This window comes from Tamandua tetradactyla, chromosome 3 (genome assembly GCF_023851605.1).
Source record: "Tamandua tetradactyla isolate mTamTet1 chromosome 3, mTamTet1.pri, whole genome shotgun sequence".
In the NCBI taxonomy this organism is placed as follows: domain Eukaryota; kingdom Metazoa; phylum Chordata; class Mammalia; order Pilosa; family Myrmecophagidae; genus Tamandua; species Tamandua tetradactyla.
Window position 1 is genome coordinate 111134229 of NC_135329.1, and position 16901 is coordinate 111151129.

At 35.1% G+C, this 16901-nt stretch overlaps 1 protein-coding gene across 1 annotated transcript in view; it reads right to left on the reverse strand.

Moving 5' to 3' along the window:
• The window catches only part of LRP1B (LDL receptor related protein 1B), a 1945542-nt gene that overhangs the window by 1233178 nt on the left and 695463 nt on the right, over nucleotides 1-16901 (reverse strand). The gene's annotated exons all lie outside the window — the stretch shown is intronic.

Consider the following 16901-nt stretch of genomic DNA (forward strand, 5'->3'; position numbering starts at 1 on the left):
TCTTTTGATACAAATAATTTGTATCAGTACAGTGCTTCAGGTATATCCCCTCAGTTAACCAGTATGTCGCCTTAGAAATTCAACATTGTAAAACATTATTTTCACTTGGAAAGAAGGCTAAAATTATGCAAATTACAAAACAATCCAAGGTAGTAATTGTAAATATAAAGCTGTCTGGAATTCTTATAGAAATATCAATGTATAAATTAATTAATGAAAAAATTACTGAGTGTCTACTATAGGTCACTATTCTAGGCATTTGTGGATAATTCATCGAAGAAAATAGAAACAACAAAAAAATACCTGTCCTTCTGGAATTTACCTATATAAATATACTTATAAGGAAATGACCTATTTTATTTTCCTCATTGATAGAAGAGAATAATAAGCAATGGAAAAGACTGGCCCAACAAGAAGCACTTATTTTATAATTATAGGTAAGTAGGAAGGTAGATAGACAAACACAAATCTATATCTGAGATTTTCAATTCTCTCCTATTCTTTTATAATATAAATGTTTTTTTCAAATAACTTAATTATTCATACTGGAACTTTTTGTCAAAAATAAGTTTTCAACATAGAATATTTTTCCCATATGAGTTTCAAAACTACCCCCAACGAGTTCCAAACCTCCAAAGAAAACTCAAAGAAAGTATGTGCGGAGATAGTACAGATACAAGGCAACGTGTTAAATTTTCCTTAGCCCATCCTCTTGGATAAGTATTTTAAATTAGACTGAAGCACTTAGTGTTCATTCATCCCTTCAACAATTATTTATTAAAAACATCTTTTATGGCTAGTTTAAACAATAACTTAAGGAAATTATTATCATGATGTTAACCATTTGCAATGTGTAAGAACAACTGCATAGAACTCACATAATTTCGATAAGAAGGTGGCTGGCAAGGAAGGGTAATAGCTATAGAGCACCGTTGGATGCTTCTCCAAATGGGCAAGTGGGGCATGAAAAAAGTGTTTTAATTCTAACCCAATTCCAGGAATGAACATCCCCCAAGTTGGTATAGATGATGTGTGTTGGGATGACTGGGTCTAACTCTGTCTTTGGTAATGGCTGATAGGAGTTTGGGTCTTTCCTTTAATGATGGAAAATCTTGTATTTCTGAGAGAGAGAATGGAGTACATTTGCTATCCACTGGTCTATAATTGCTTAAGTTCATTATTCTATAAACAAGATTAGGTCCTTTGATCTTTAACTCTACATAGTTTTTTCTAACCTCTAGTGTATTGGGTGATACATCGAATATTTGGCAAACAATCTTCAATAACCTCTTGAAATGAATTTAACAAATATTCTGAAACTTTTGTATGAAAAGTTTGATTAGCTGTCCTTTTTATTGTATATCCTCTCACCAATTGTAAATTAAATATTCTTTATAAGAATAAGAATTACGTCCTGTAATTTAGTGCATTTCATCAAAACTTCTTACCCTAACCTTGTCCCACTTATGTATTTAAAATGCTTATTTAAAAAAACTTAATAAATGAAATGGAAATTTGGCATTTATTTTTGTCTCTTAAGAGAAAAGAAACTTTAGCATTTAAAGTACACTGGCTATCTCTAAATCAAAATTAATTCTGCAAACAATTGATCAATTAAATTAGCCTGTTAACAGTGGCTTAGACACTTTTACCCCCAAGACTGTGCTGCCAAAAAGATTCTGTCTTGTAGCTGCACAATCTCTGATTCGATATTAAAGAGAGGAAATTGCACAAAGCTTCCCTCATAATTGAGTTAAAAGGCTGTTTCTTGAGTGAGAGTAAAATAAGGGGATGTGCTGGCAGGAGATTCTCACCTCTCATTAAGACCTTATGCTTTTCTGTGCCTACTACCCTACTCAGCTGCAATGGGACCCCTTAAATGTCTTGACCAGCCAAAGAAAATTTTAATTCCAGTCACCCCTTCACTGTGACATATACTTAATATTTTAGGTGTGCCCTGTTTTTTCTTTTTAACCTAATAAACAAACATCGTTAGTATTTAATACAAGATTGCTTTAGAATTGCCTACATATTTACCAACATCTTTGCTCACCATTCCCTGTGCATCTCAGGATTGCTATGAATTAATTTCCCTGCCATCTAAAGTATAGCCTTTATGCTTTTGCTTTCATGAGGGTGAACTGGTGATGACCTTCCCCAGTCTGAGTTTGAGTAAAGTCTTTGCACTGTAAATAGCTCAGAGACGAGAGAAGGTGGGCTGTTCTGGGAAATAAATGAAGATTGACCAATTTTATTTGACAGGAGGTCCTTCCTATTTTACAGAAGGCTATTGTCTTCAGACCACAAATCCCTATAGAAATCCTCTTATATCACTCCATTCTTATATAATAGCTAATAATGTTGGCTAAGCTCTTTAAAACATCTTTCTTTTCAGCTGCCATCACTACTCTTTCATTCAAAATGTGACAGAAAATGACTAGTCACAAGTGACCACTCAACCTTCCAATGCAGAAGTATAAGTGCCAAGAACTTTTGTGAATATGAATTTAAACTAGCTTTTTTTTATTGGGGGAAAAAGCCCATGCGCTACATAAATGTATGCCTGGTCAAAAACCTTCAAAAGGCTGACTCATTTAATCACTTATGGAATGTATTTCATGCCTATCTATTTGAATAAATATCTCAAAAGGAACATTAAAATAAAGGAAAGAAGAAAGTTTTATCGGTCCTAATTGTTTTATATATCTCACTGAGAACAGATTTCTAAAGTTTTCTTTAAGGTTGCTTTAATAAATGGGTGCATCATGCCTGGAGGGCACAGAATTCCCTTTGCTGCTTGTTCTGCCTGCCCATCTTCTCAGAGTCCAGCCTGAAGTGTCCCAGTCAGGAAAACTTGGACCTGTGCAGCAACAGCATACACTGCAGAAGATTTTAATTCATAGTGGCTGTTCTAGTTTGCTAGCTGCTGGAATGCAATATACCAGAAACAGAATGGCTTTTAACAAGGGGAATTTAATAAGTTGCTAGTTTACAATTCTAAGGCTGAGATAATGTCCCAATCAAAACAAGTCTATAGAAATGTCCAATTTAAGGCATCTGGGGTAAGATACCTTGGTTCAAGAAGGCTGACGACATTCAACGTTTCTCTCTCAGCTGGAAGGGCGCATGGCGAACGTGGTGGCGTCTGCTGGCTTTCACGTGGCTCTACCAAAAAGGGACTCTCTCCAAAAATGTTTCCTCTTTTAAAGGACTCCAGTAAGCAACTCCACCTTCAGTGGGGGGAGACACACCTCCATGGAAATCATCTAATCAAAAGTTACCACCCACAGTTGGGTGGGTCACATCTTCATGAAAACAATCAAAATGCTCCCACTCAGCAATGTTGAATGAGGATCAAAGGGCATGTCTCTTCTGGGGTCTACCACAGGTTCAGACCAGCACAGTAGCATTTGTTTTTCCTTTGTTTTATTAATGTAGTTGGTAAGAAAGTACTAGGGGATGGGGGTTGAGGCAGCAATGGAAGCAAGGGATCTCCAACCATGAAAGCTAAAACAGATCTACAGAATCACGGAGCAAGAATGCATTGCACATCCTTAGTGCCTGACTTAGCATGTAGCATCATACATTTTGTTGAATAATTGAACACATTAATTGATAAAACTTATGAACAGTATTTACCTTTCAGGTAATTGTGCTAGATGTGAGGGGTGCAAAGGAAGTGAGGCAGAGTTGTAAATACTCAGTTTTGAAATTTTTGCCATTTAAATTCGAATGTGTGAAAATATTGATACTGTCATCCAGAGAATACCTAATTTCCCAGTGACAAGTTAGTTGATACATGGTATACATTAACATGAATCATAAAGGTAGGTCTCATGCTTCATTTAATAAATGAGTAAACTGAAGACTCAAAACTGCATCATTTCAAAGGCTTCCAGGTACACTGGCTTCTGAATGAGCTCAGCCAGTGGGAAGCAGTGATGGGAAAGGAATAAGATGTGGAATTTCTCCTCTCCCTCTCTGCCTTAGTCAGCATCTCTGGCATCAGCTGCATCCTTTCAAAGGAACATTCAAAGCCGAGTGTTTTCTGGGTGAATAGTTACAAGATTTCATAGAAAAGGTGTTTCAGGTGGTGGGAACAAGATAAACAAAATCAAGAAGCCATAGAATGATCATAATGGATCCAGGAAGTTTTGGTTTGGCTGAAATCTAGAGTGCATAAGAAGAAAGATTGGAGAAATAGACAGGAAACATTAGTGACAACATCAGTCTGCCATGCTAGGGAATTTGTAATATATAGGCTTAAGCGAGGAACTAAATATTCAAAGTTGCACATTAGAAATAGAGTTTACTGAGTAAATAGATTATGGATTAGAATGGGTTATAATGGGAGGATGAAAAATAATGTGAGATATTCTATTAGCCTTATTTGAAATTTTATTATGAGCAGAACTAAGTCAGCATCGTTTAGATGACCAAAGTCAGCAGATTGTAAAGTTAGTTAAGAGAGTCTTAACTTAGTGTCCAGTAAGGGAAAAGGAAGGTTTTAGGATGATTCAGGAGTCTAGTTTGGAACACTATATGATTTCTGATAGAATTAAACAAGATAAACCAAAAGAATAGTATATCAGTGTACAACATGATGAATTCATATTTAAACATGAATGTGATACGCCTGTGGGGCTCCCATATGAAATGTGTATGAGACAGTCAGAAATATACAACAAGATCTCAGGAGAGAAGTGAGGCAGGTCAGATGGGGAAGGAAGAATGGGGAAGAGACCCCAAAGCTCATAACAAAAAGTTCTGTTTGGCGTGCATACACCTAGCACTCACTCAGGTCAGCACCTGAAAAGAACCAGTAAAAGGTGCTACTCATCAATCCCTTATTAAGGTCTGAGGGCTTCTCTTCCTTTGGAGAACCCTGCACTCATTTTCCTTCAAGCATGTACTTTCACTACACACTATCATTTTTTAAGCTATACATACTGGCTACTCCTTGGACTCTTTGGGTGTACACACTGATAGTCCTTGATTTCTTTCCTGCAGCTGAGGCAAAAACCGTCATGGCATCAGTCCCTGGGCAAGATCTCAACTTCTCTGAGAATTCCCAGGGCTCTCCAATGTCGAGCTAATTAAACTATTTGGCTATACGCGCTATCCCTTGAATTCCTTCCTGTGAATGAGTCAAGAATCATGAAACCTTGGTTGAGGAATGATTTATCTGAGAACTCCCAGGGCTGTCCAGTTTCAGAAGGAATGAGTAGAAGTAGGAGTCATGAGCAAGTAGGTGACAAAAGTGGATAGGATAATTGAGACAGTAAATTAAGAAGAGAAAGGCAGAAGATGAAACAGGGAACAAGAGCATAGGGGCTGAGGGATGGGTGAAAAGAGGAAGAGAAAATGGTGAAGTAGTATTTTCAGATGGCCATAGGGCTCAAAACAATTTAAGAGACAATATAGTATAATAGAAGGAGAGAACAGCAGTTAAAATTCTCTAGATTGGACAAATAAGAAGAGTAAAATCATCCTTTGTGATTAAAACAGAAGTATTAAGTCTAAGCTTTTTTCCGACTCCATTCCCCCAAGAAATCCGGTTGTGAAAGAAAAAGGGGACATTCCTAGAAGGTAAAAGCTTTATATTGAAAGCCTGACTTAATACTAGATCCCAGGTTTAGCTCAATTTTCTATAAAAATAAATGTGAAAAACTGTACAAGATGCAAGAAGGATTTCTACTTTTTTTTTCTTTTAGCCAACATTAGAATTCTCAAAATGAACTAGGGAAAGGGCTGTGGACTGTTTGTATCATCAACACCTGGGAAACAACAAAGCATTCAAAATCAAAGTTAATGGGTCCTGAAAGGCTACTGCTTTTGTAAATCCATTGTCTGCATCTTTGCAAGGCATTTAACCCATATTCATTATCTCCAAGCTAGGAGAAGGAGGGTCTAATCTAACTTGGTAGAAAAATAAGACATAGCAACAGCACTGTTGCCGTGAATGATTGCATTTAGTGCCTACCAAAGAAACCATGTTTTTTTTTTTTAGTTTGACTTGGTGCTGTTTTCTCCAGCTATGATAGGGGGAATTTTAGCTCTCTAGTTCTAAAAAATAACCAAATCCCAATCTTCCCTAAATCCATTTTAGACAATAATCTTCTATGACTCACTGACACACAGTCAATACTGATCATGCTAAGCTTCCTTAACAATCATGCTAAGTATTTTTAGCCAAAAGAACATCTTTTTCTTGAAAATGGAAACAGACATTTCAGAAAACTGGCCCTATTTCAAAAGATTTCTACTCATACTCATTTCTATGTGCCAAAGACAGGTTCACATAGGAGTGGAAATAAGTGGTTAAACTTATCAGACTAAAAGATGATTCATTTCTTTTTGTTTTTCTTTTCTTTTTTTGCACAGTGATCTGCAAAGGAGAAATAGGCTTTGGAACTATGGTCAGTTGCCTGTGCGCAGGTGCTGCCCAGGGTTCTAATACAGACATAATGACAGCACCTTGATTCAGAGTATCCCTGCCTGATCAATAAAGCTAAGCTGAAGTCTGACTCACAGAACTAGAAAGGACTCAGCACCTATCTTCTGAAAAAGCTCCCAGGGAAACGTCCACTAATCTGTTTCCACAGGTGTTGGTGTATGTTGAATGGATTACACAGTTGCTTTCAACTTTGGTTACAGAAACATATCTTTTAAGAGTAATGTAAATATAACTGCAACTGGCCTTGAACAGGGATTCTTAAGCCATCTTCTAACTAAATTGGGAGCTCTGAGTGCAGGGTGTGTGTCTGATATAGTTGTGCATTCTCCTGGTTCCTATATGACTTAATTCCTGAGAGACAGATAATAAATGTCTTGGGCTGAATTGTGGGGTGCAGGCCAGATGTTCCTAATCCTGAATAAGAGTGCAATTTCTTCTGAGTTTGAAAACAAAGAAAAGGCAAAAGGATCCTGTTTGATCTGACTGGGTTCCCTCAAAATCATGGACCAACTGTTACGATTGCTCTATGGCAAGAGTGTTCCCTTAGGGAACTCAGATATCAGGTCCAATGACGGCTTTCTAAAAGGCCGTAAGATGTTTTCATGTGGTTCTGACCACATCCCTTTACAGTGATCTGCTTGTGATTCTGTCCCCACGATGATGGGAACGCCTTACTGTGGGACCCGTGTGGCTATCCCCAGAACCCAGCACACGGACTCGCCTATATTGGACATTCAGAAAACATTCATCCAATAAGCAAATTGTAAAAATGAATAAAGCAGCCACATTTTGAAGACTGATTCTATGAAGAAGAATGTGAAACTCATAGAAATATGCAACTTCGCAGAAAACAAGTAACTGAAACACCAATGTCAAAGAAAAAAAAAACTACTTCAAGTGATGACTGAACAAAGAAACAGCCTTTGAGCATGCTTTTAAATAAAGTAAGTGTCTTCATATGATGTCTTTCTTCTATACCCTTGTCTTTTGGGAGACATTACATTCTCTTTTTCACATCTGACTTAGTTCCTTTTAACGTCAGACACTGTTTTCATCAACAACAAAGATGATACAAGAATATTGGAATGAAAAATAGTATTGTCATCTTACAAAATACTTGGCATTGAGTCCATTTTTAATCTCCTGCATTCACAGTACCAAACCATAATACTCATTTTGCCACTTTTCTGCCCTTTGGCTGTTAACCTCACTGCAACTTTGCAGTCTCTAGGACCAATTCATCAGGTTTCAAATCCGTTTTTAATAAAGTTTGTATAAATCAAGTTTTCTTCACAAAGACTTCTGTCAGATATATGAAATGTTGTCTTTTATTTCCTAGATCATCCATCTATCCATATTTCATTTGCAGTTCCTTGTCTCTTCTACCAACTGTGATTACATCATTGACACCTTATCTGCTTAGTATTACTAAATTAGAGCCCCCAAAGGTATGGCTAAAATAATTCTAATTTAATTGCACAGTACCTAAAGCTGAATGTGTCTTTGATCGTTACATATATCAGTTCAATTATTTATTAATAGCTTCATACCTAATCTTAGTTCAAATATCTTCAATGCAATAAGAATTGGATGAAATACCCCATCCATTCCTGACACTTTGCAGATAAAAATGGGCCTTTATATACAAAAAAAGAATGTTTAAACTCCTGTGCCTACTTTATTACTACATTGTAGTAACCATTTACCAAAGGTCAACAAAATAATCATTAGCCCTATTGAAAAGTGAGTAAAGAAAGCTATATAATTTAAAATATTTATAGATTTGCAACTATGATACAAATATATATTGTCATTTCTTTTTAAGGAGTTAGGAAAACATTCTGACATGATTTTCCAGATGTAACCTTACTTAGATCAGAACAGAGTTGAATATTTAACTATATTTAGTAAGTAAGAAATCACATTTTCATGACTTCATAAGGAGAGTCAAATGGTCTTTTGTTTAATGTTTTATATTGATAAAATAACATTGAAAACCCTTGAGCATTTCTCCTTTAGATTAGTATTGGCCCACTGCAGATATATCAGACCTTGGTTACATGCAGAAAAATAAAATACAGGATCAAAGGATTGTTCCATCCCCATATTGAACATCTGAACTAAGTACTAATTACTTTTTCAAACAAAGGTTTATAAGGTGCATGGGTGATTCAATGGTTGAATGCTTGCCTTCCATGAGGGAGACCAGAGTTCAATTCCCAGAACATGATTAAAAAAATAAAAGGAGAATTACATATTCCATGTGTTTTCTGAATAGTAAAGAATCATTGAGACTTATACATTGGATATATTTATACTTGCTTCGGGAAGTATTTTTCACAGAAACTATTACACATCTAAAATCATAAATGACAAATGAAAATAGAAAAAGCTATTGAAGGAACAGGGTAAAAAAATCCATCGAAACATTAAGTAAACCTTGGGAGATAAATCCAATAAACATAGAGCAAAATCCCAAGATTTCAAAAAAGATAGTTTAACCAAGCAATAAACAAAAATTATTTTGACAATCATAAAAGATGTTTCTGTATCCAGTCATTTTTTCAAAGTGAGAGCACTATTTCTTTCTCTTATAGCAATTATTTCTATTTGAGCATGGCTGATAATGACATAATAATAATTTAAAATTCCAGTCCATATTTTTTTTCATTTTTAAACAATTTTATTTGCACATCATACAAGCCAGACTAAGTGTACAGACATGCCTTCACCGCCATACTCTATGGATTCCTTGTGGAAGAAAAGGAAACATCTGCAATCCATATTTTTATAGGGCCTCAAGCATTTTTTTTCTCCCTCTGATTTTTGGGGCTGTGCAATCCAATGCGATGTATACGCTAGAAACACAGCAATTCCAGTTTGGCAGATATTGCTGACTGCAATTCAATAACATTTGTCTCAATTCTGTGCTCTTAAAAGATGTGAGTCGCTAATAACAGACAAGCTGTGCTGACCTGGCTGGTTAACCACATGAATCTTCCTATCACAGAGCGCCTGGTGAAAGAGATCTTTGGTTTCATCCCAAGGAGTTTTCCCCTCTTTCACCTGCACACTCAGAGGAGAAGCACACTAATGTATATTTACTCATTACTAAAAATAAGAAAAAAAAAAACGTGTGCCTGAGTCAAGTGCACAGGGAACTTGGTAGAATCGCTAACTCTTTTCTCTATGATTTTGACTCCACTAAGCACATAAAATTCATCGTCTTTCTCTTCCCTTACTCAGACATCAAGGATTTTAGAACTAATCCTAATGGGTATCAAATGATACTATACACACTATCCAAGTGCTGCTTCTTCTATGAGTTTAGACTAAGATCTAGTCAATTACTTACGTAATGTCTACTTATTCTCTAGAATCATATGGTAAAAATGGCTTTCTTAATTGGGATCTCAGAGGCAGGAATTTATTTGTGATAGACGTCATCACCTGATGGGATTTGTAAATCAAAGGAAAACTAATTAAAGGATTCTTCGAAAAGAAAACAAAAGTTAACAGCCATAAAAAGATTCCATGTATTTTTTTTTTTTTTTTTGGTCAGAGAATGTCAGTAGTCTTTGGAAAACAAAACAAAACAAAATAAAATAGGAAATTGACCATCAGAGGGAGAGAGGGAGAGAGAGAATAGGATAAAGCAATTTAACATGGCTTTGCATTCTGAAAATACTTGAAAAACACTGAAAAATATATACACAATGGCAACCTAAATAATAAAATTAAATGATAAAAAAAGCTTGTTGACCTGAAATGTGAAATAAGAGTAAAGATTCTGAAATTCAAAAGGTTGTTTTTAGAAAGTCTCAAGTATAAGCCTAAATTTGAAGCACAAATATGAGAAAGTAAAGGCTGAAAAGGTGTGAGATGTGGGGCATGGAAGAGGGGTAAGAAGAAGAGAGAAGGAAATCGGGAGAAACGGGAATAAAAAGGAGAGAATGGGAGGGATGGAGTGTGATGGTTACCCCCTCCACACCTCCAAACCACATGAATCATGGACTTTTCTTAGTTAGCAGTAAGTGGTCACAGATTTGGTAGGAAATAATTTCTATGGAGATCAATCAGTCTGGATACTTGGGAATGTTTTGTCATAGCACAGCATGACCTTTCTCTTACACATCTCAGCAGTATTGATCTATTTTATTAATGTATTCAAGTTTATATCTGGAAGAAACCTTAGTGATGTTGTTCAAATATCTTATTTTGCTGATGATCAAAGCCACAGAAGTAGCTAATGACCAGCTCTACCTTTCCATTAAACTCCTCCCATAGGGTTCATCAAACATAATACGACCACAAGGCAATACCACTAGGAATGCAAACATAATTGATCTGCAACTCTTTAATGACTTTAAAAAAAAAAGTGTATATAGCTTAAACTTGTACTTCCCACAAAATATCCATTCTTTCCAAATCTGATTTTATTGAGACAGTGTTTCTCCACTAGAAAAAATGCATCCCCAAGTCTTTCATGCAAATAAGACTGGCTGAGTGTCAATGAAAAAAAGGTAGAAATTGTTATAGTAGGTTTCTGGAAAAGCTCCTTAAGAAAGGACCTGGTTTATTTGGGAGGGATATTTTACCCTTCTCTTTTTTCCTGGAATGAGGATTTGATGTGGAGCTGCAATGGCCATGTTATGGCCACTGTCATGGTCAGGAACATGTGTCAACTTGGACAAGTTGTGGTACCTGTTTATCTGGTTGGGCAAGTGCTGGCCTGTCTGTTGCAATGAGGACATTTGATAGAATTAGATCATGATCACATCAGCTGCATCCACAGCTGATTCCATTTGTAATCAGCCAAAGGGGAGTGTCTTCTATAATGAGTGATGCTTAATCTAATCACGGGAAGCCTTTTAAGGAGGACTTAGAGGAGACAGGTTCCATTCCTGCTTCAGCTGGTGAGCCTCTCCTGTGGAGTTCATCCAGACCATCCATCAGAGTCGTTGGCTTCACAGTCTGCCCTCTGGATTTTGGGCTCTGTGTTCCTGCACTCACGTGAGACATTTATAAGTTTTATATTTGTGAGTGTTCCCTGTTGATTCTGTTTCTCTAGAGAACTCTAATATAGCCACTAAGCTATGTGAAGGCTGGACGCTAAGCAACAAGGATGGCAGGGCAAAAATACAGGAGTCTGGGTCATGGATAACATCATAGAATCACCTTATCTGCCACAGAATGTCTATCTCTGAACATTTTTTTATACAAGAGAAAAGGAAACCTCTCTATTGCTACCAGGTTTTTAAATCTCCATTATACACATCGAAACATAATTCCTGACTGAAACAATATAAGTGAACAAGGCAATGCTAAGAAGTAAGAAAATACATAGAGAAGAATTATAGCTATCAGTAGTTATGACAGCCAATTATAGTGGGCACTAGTCAGATACTTAATAGACTGTGACTGGATTAGTTGGAAGAAGGTGGTTTACAACTTTAGAGATTTTGAAAATTTAAGGCTATCTGGAGAAGTACAAGAAAAACGTGATGAAGCTACAGGAGCACAGAAACTATTGGAGGGAAAAGACTAAAAACTGAGGGGACATGGAGAATTTTATAATGCATAATGCAAATACTTGTTCATGGTACAGACTGCTAAGCACTGAATGCATTCCTAAAAATGGTTGCTAGGATGTCACTCCCTGGAGGCTTTCCAAATAGAGCAGACAGCAATCTTTCTAGGTGAGGTTGAGTGCAGTTCAGCCTGAAGGCAGATGGATGGACTGGATGACCTCTGAAAGTCCCTTCCAGCCCTATTATCCTACAATTTTGTTTCACACGTAGAGAAAGTTATTGTTGCTTCTCTGTTTGTAGTTACAGTCATGGAGATCTTGTCTTCCCTTCTGCCTATTGCAGATATAGCTGGTAAATCAGGAGAAACAATATTGAAAGGAGGAAATCACTTTAGGAAAAGCCCAGCAGTGGATCTCTATGACAAAGAGTACATCGTTTGATGCCACTGATTCTGGCATGTAGTGTAGCATACCTTACCCCTTAAATTATCTGTGAAACAACCCCATATTGCTTCCTGGGTATTGGTCTTCTTGGCCCAGTTGCTCAGATTTGTAGTGAAGTGACTGGGGTAGAAGTTAAATATAAGGTTCTTTTAAGTGTTTCTAATCTTTTAGGATTATATAATGTATATAATATTTTTAAAAGAAAAAGGATAAAGTAAGCTAAAATACATTTGTATTAAAAAACTCACCTCAAAAAATAAGCTATTCCATATGAGGCAAGATTGCTAGGATTTAAACCTAAACATATATATTTCATTCTGCCCATTCTGTTTTGCAGAACTAATTTAGAAGGGTAGGATACAGGCATGACTTCCTGAGAAGGAACTGGGGGCCATTTATCTAGGAATAGGACCCAGCAATCAAAGTAACTATTCAAAGCTTAACTAATGGAAACATCACTTTATACTGGTTTCAAAAGCAGAAACACAAATGGAAGATATAAAGAGAACAGAATATTTCTAATTCCCTGAAATAATCATTTCAACTGGATATCCAATATATACAATCTAGGAAAATTTGACAAAATACACAAATACACATATCCTTTGTTAATTTATATATAATAAGTTTTACATAATTCTAAAGTAATATATATTTATATGTAATTCTACATAAGCCATTTAGAATAAAGAGCATTTTATACTTATTAATGTCTCTCTGAACTTCTTTGAGACTGCTAAAATAATATTTAATTGACCTAACTAAAAATTAGACTATTCAGGTTTTTAGTGCTTCTACTCTGCATTCTCTGAGCCATTTATTGAACTATGTACTTTCTTTTCTTGGCACTCCATGGTTTCATACCTGTAGTCTGAATGAGAACAGCCCATGCATTTCAGCTAATGGAACTGAAAAGTGCTTTTGGGGGCTCATTCATTCCTTTTCTCCTTGAATCTGACACTCAAGCTGATCTAATTCAGACGAAGCTTACAGAGCAGAGTGATCTGACTTTGAATGGCACCTTATGGTTTGCACCAATACAGAAGGTTGTCTGAACTGGTTTGACCATCCTTTTTAGGATAGAGGTCAATAAGTTAATTTCATGCTTTTTCTCAATCACAAGCCTTATGGGGAGCCAAGATGCATATTCTCAACTAATGCAAATAAACCTGAGTGGTTTATTTTTCCTCAGAAGATTAAATTTTAATGAATACTATCTTGTGTCTAAACTCAAATATGTAAATACATGTGAAAAGTTTGGAGAAACATAAAATACACATATTTCTCTACATCCCTTCAAGAGTGAAAAACAAATAATTATTTGATTTACTATGAAATGACTGATTGCAGTGAGCTAAGAAATTGCTAATCTACAACTATTTCATTTCTCTGAATACCATTTACTATATTGCGATGCTAAAATATGATGACACTGATGAACATGTGACTCAATGGAATAAGGCTTGCCATATAAGTGATAACAATGGATTAGAGAAAAGGCAACAGATATAGTTCTTGTTTGTTTGTTTCTTTCTTTTTTTTTTTGCATTTTTGACCAGTTTGGAAATTCAAAATTGAAAATGTTGCCTGAAAAGTGAATAGATCTCTTGATATCTTTCTCTATCAAGTTTTGTAAGACTTAATAAAGATGGGGCTCAACAAATCTCAAATCTCCTAAATATTTATTGGTTTCTTCTCATCAGAATGGCATAATTTTTGTCTTCAAAATTTAAATTTTCTCCATTGACTGTCCTTGAGAAGATTCTTGTTATTTCCTCCAGATTCTATTATGAAAGCTGAACTCCCTTTAGGACTTTTTTAAACTTCCTATCATTAATAATACAAATCTACTTCAAAGAATTTCCACATCCCTTACCAAATGAAAGTGCCAAATTATCTCAAGGGGATAAACCTAATAGTTAGATTGAGACGTTAAATTCATCAAGGTAGTTACATAATTTTTTTAGTTTTTTTGTTTTTTTTAGCTTGCTTCTCTTTTCTTCACTCAATTAATAAAACCGACAGGGAATGTAGGTTCATTCAAAAATGCTTTTCAATTGATTTGTTATAAGCTCTCTACCTGCTCTGAGAATGTTCAGGAAGGATGCTGGAGCACAAAAATTTAATGCACTTTTCTGTATTAATATATTAAGGCCTTGTAGTCAAAACTGGCAGATGAAAATCCAAGGTTGCAGGGCTAAAATCTTACCCTCAAACCAATTTTCTGAGCAACTCCTGAAGATGCCATTCAACCTCAGCTACCTGTTTAAATTCTTGTTTTTTTAAATATCAAGCTACTTGTGTCAAAAAATCAAATAATGAAATAATAGGAATTTGGCCTCACATTTGTGGCTGACTGGAGAGCTGAGTGATGGCTTGTTATAATTCATACTTTTGAATAATAGTGAAACAGTCTCTTCTTCTCCAAAGTTAACATATAAGAGGGTAAAATTTAGGCATCATGTAATAAAGCAATGTTTTAGTAGCTTGCTAAAGATGAGATTCTGGTTGCTTAAAATATTTAATATACCTTCCAAGTTTCTAACTTTCATCTGAAAAGGAATTCACTTATTATGGGCCCCCCACATCATCCATTCTGAATTTCAATTACATGAACTCCATCAAAGTAACACATTAAAAAAATAACACTTAACTTGGAGCAGATTGAATATGAAGGTACAAAGATGACTATTTAGCTCAATAAGTTTTATGACTGCAAAAATAGTATACATATACTTTCTAAGGATAAATAATATGTTTGCTACATATATACAATTCTAATCTACATATGTTTCATATTAAAACAATATCATATAACACCCTTACAATAGTACTAAGAATGGTATTTGTTCATAATTTTGCTCTTTACAGTTTTATACATTTCAAATGGATAATAATTCATCCTTATTCCAATGTAGACCCTTTAGTCTATTTCCACGTAATTTTTCAGCTTCTCCAAAAGAGCTTAGAATTCTGAGTGTACAATGCTTTATCAAGCACTTGTGCCTCTCTACATGCACTTCCTTAGTTTTAGAATGCTATTCCTTCCCAATTTGCCTACACAACTCTTAGAGTAAGTATCAAACATTACTCTCTTTAGACTTTTCTTCATCCCCTCCAGCAGAATTAGATGCTCCTCATTTAATCTTTTTCAGCAATTTTTACTTATTTCCATTATGGCATATGAATCCCATGAACACATAAAATAGGACTTTCTGAATTCTCAGTGCAGTGCTTAGATAAGTGCCTGGAATACTTTCAGTGTTCAACAAAATTTATTGAACTTAAGAATGAATGGAACACAGAGAAAATTTTGTTGTGTATCTATTTTGGCTCAAAAATATTTTGGGCTCACTCTCATTTTTACTTTTCAAAATCCATTTTTGGTTTTCCTTCATATCAGGAAGAAGAAGGTGAAGGAAAGTTAATATAAACAATAAGAATATGTCCCATAAAAATTCATAAAAGTTAATAATTCCAAAAACAGTAGAACTATTAACATGTCTTCTTTTTGGGAGAGATGACCTTTGGTGGGGAGTTCTCTGATTTTTCATGGTTTCACACAGGCCCTCTATCTAAGAGGCTGGTTTGTTTGGGGAATAGCCTTATTAGAGTTACTTGCACCCTAGAGTTGCATCTACAGATATCGGGTGAACAAACAGAATAAACATTCCATGGGGCACTAATGGGAAAGTGTGTCTATAGTCTTTTAGTTGCATGTATTTAAAATCAAAAGTAACTGAAAATAGTGTTTTGTGCAATGACAAGAGAAGGTACAAGATTCTGAACACAGAATAAAAATTTATTAAAAAATAAAGTGATATGCATTATTTTGAAACTATTTCCAAAGAAATCAGAACAGAATCTAAAATGTTTAATGCAGAATATCTCTCCTTTAATTTAAATCCTATCTTTGGCCATTTTAAAGCTACTAGATCTATATACCATTTTTCTTCTTTCATATTTACAAAATTTTCTTGTTTCTGTATTGTTATTCTTGAAAATTATTTTGTTTGGGGCCAGAGAACACCAATTCAGTACTATATAATATTAATCAAAGATGTAAAAAAAATCTGCCAAAAAGAGGATTCAAACAATAAATTAATTTAGATTATTCTTCTGCAGAATACACTTGAACTACTATGTGGAGTCAAATTACTTAGAAATCTTTTCCCTAGAGGTGTCCGGTTAGCTAATTAACTCTCTATAAAAGTCAACATATTCAAACAGGCAGTTAAAACTTGAACTCCATGTCTCTTCACTAAGATTCTTTTACCAATTATATTTGATAAATCTGTATTTAAAAATAAGATATTTGCAAAAAACCCACATTTTTCTAATTAAACCAGAATTTTCAAAACTAAGACCTTGAAAAACAAATATACATGCATGAATACGTACATATATATGTAAATGCATCCATATGTATATGTGTTTATATACATACACACACATATATAAACATATCTG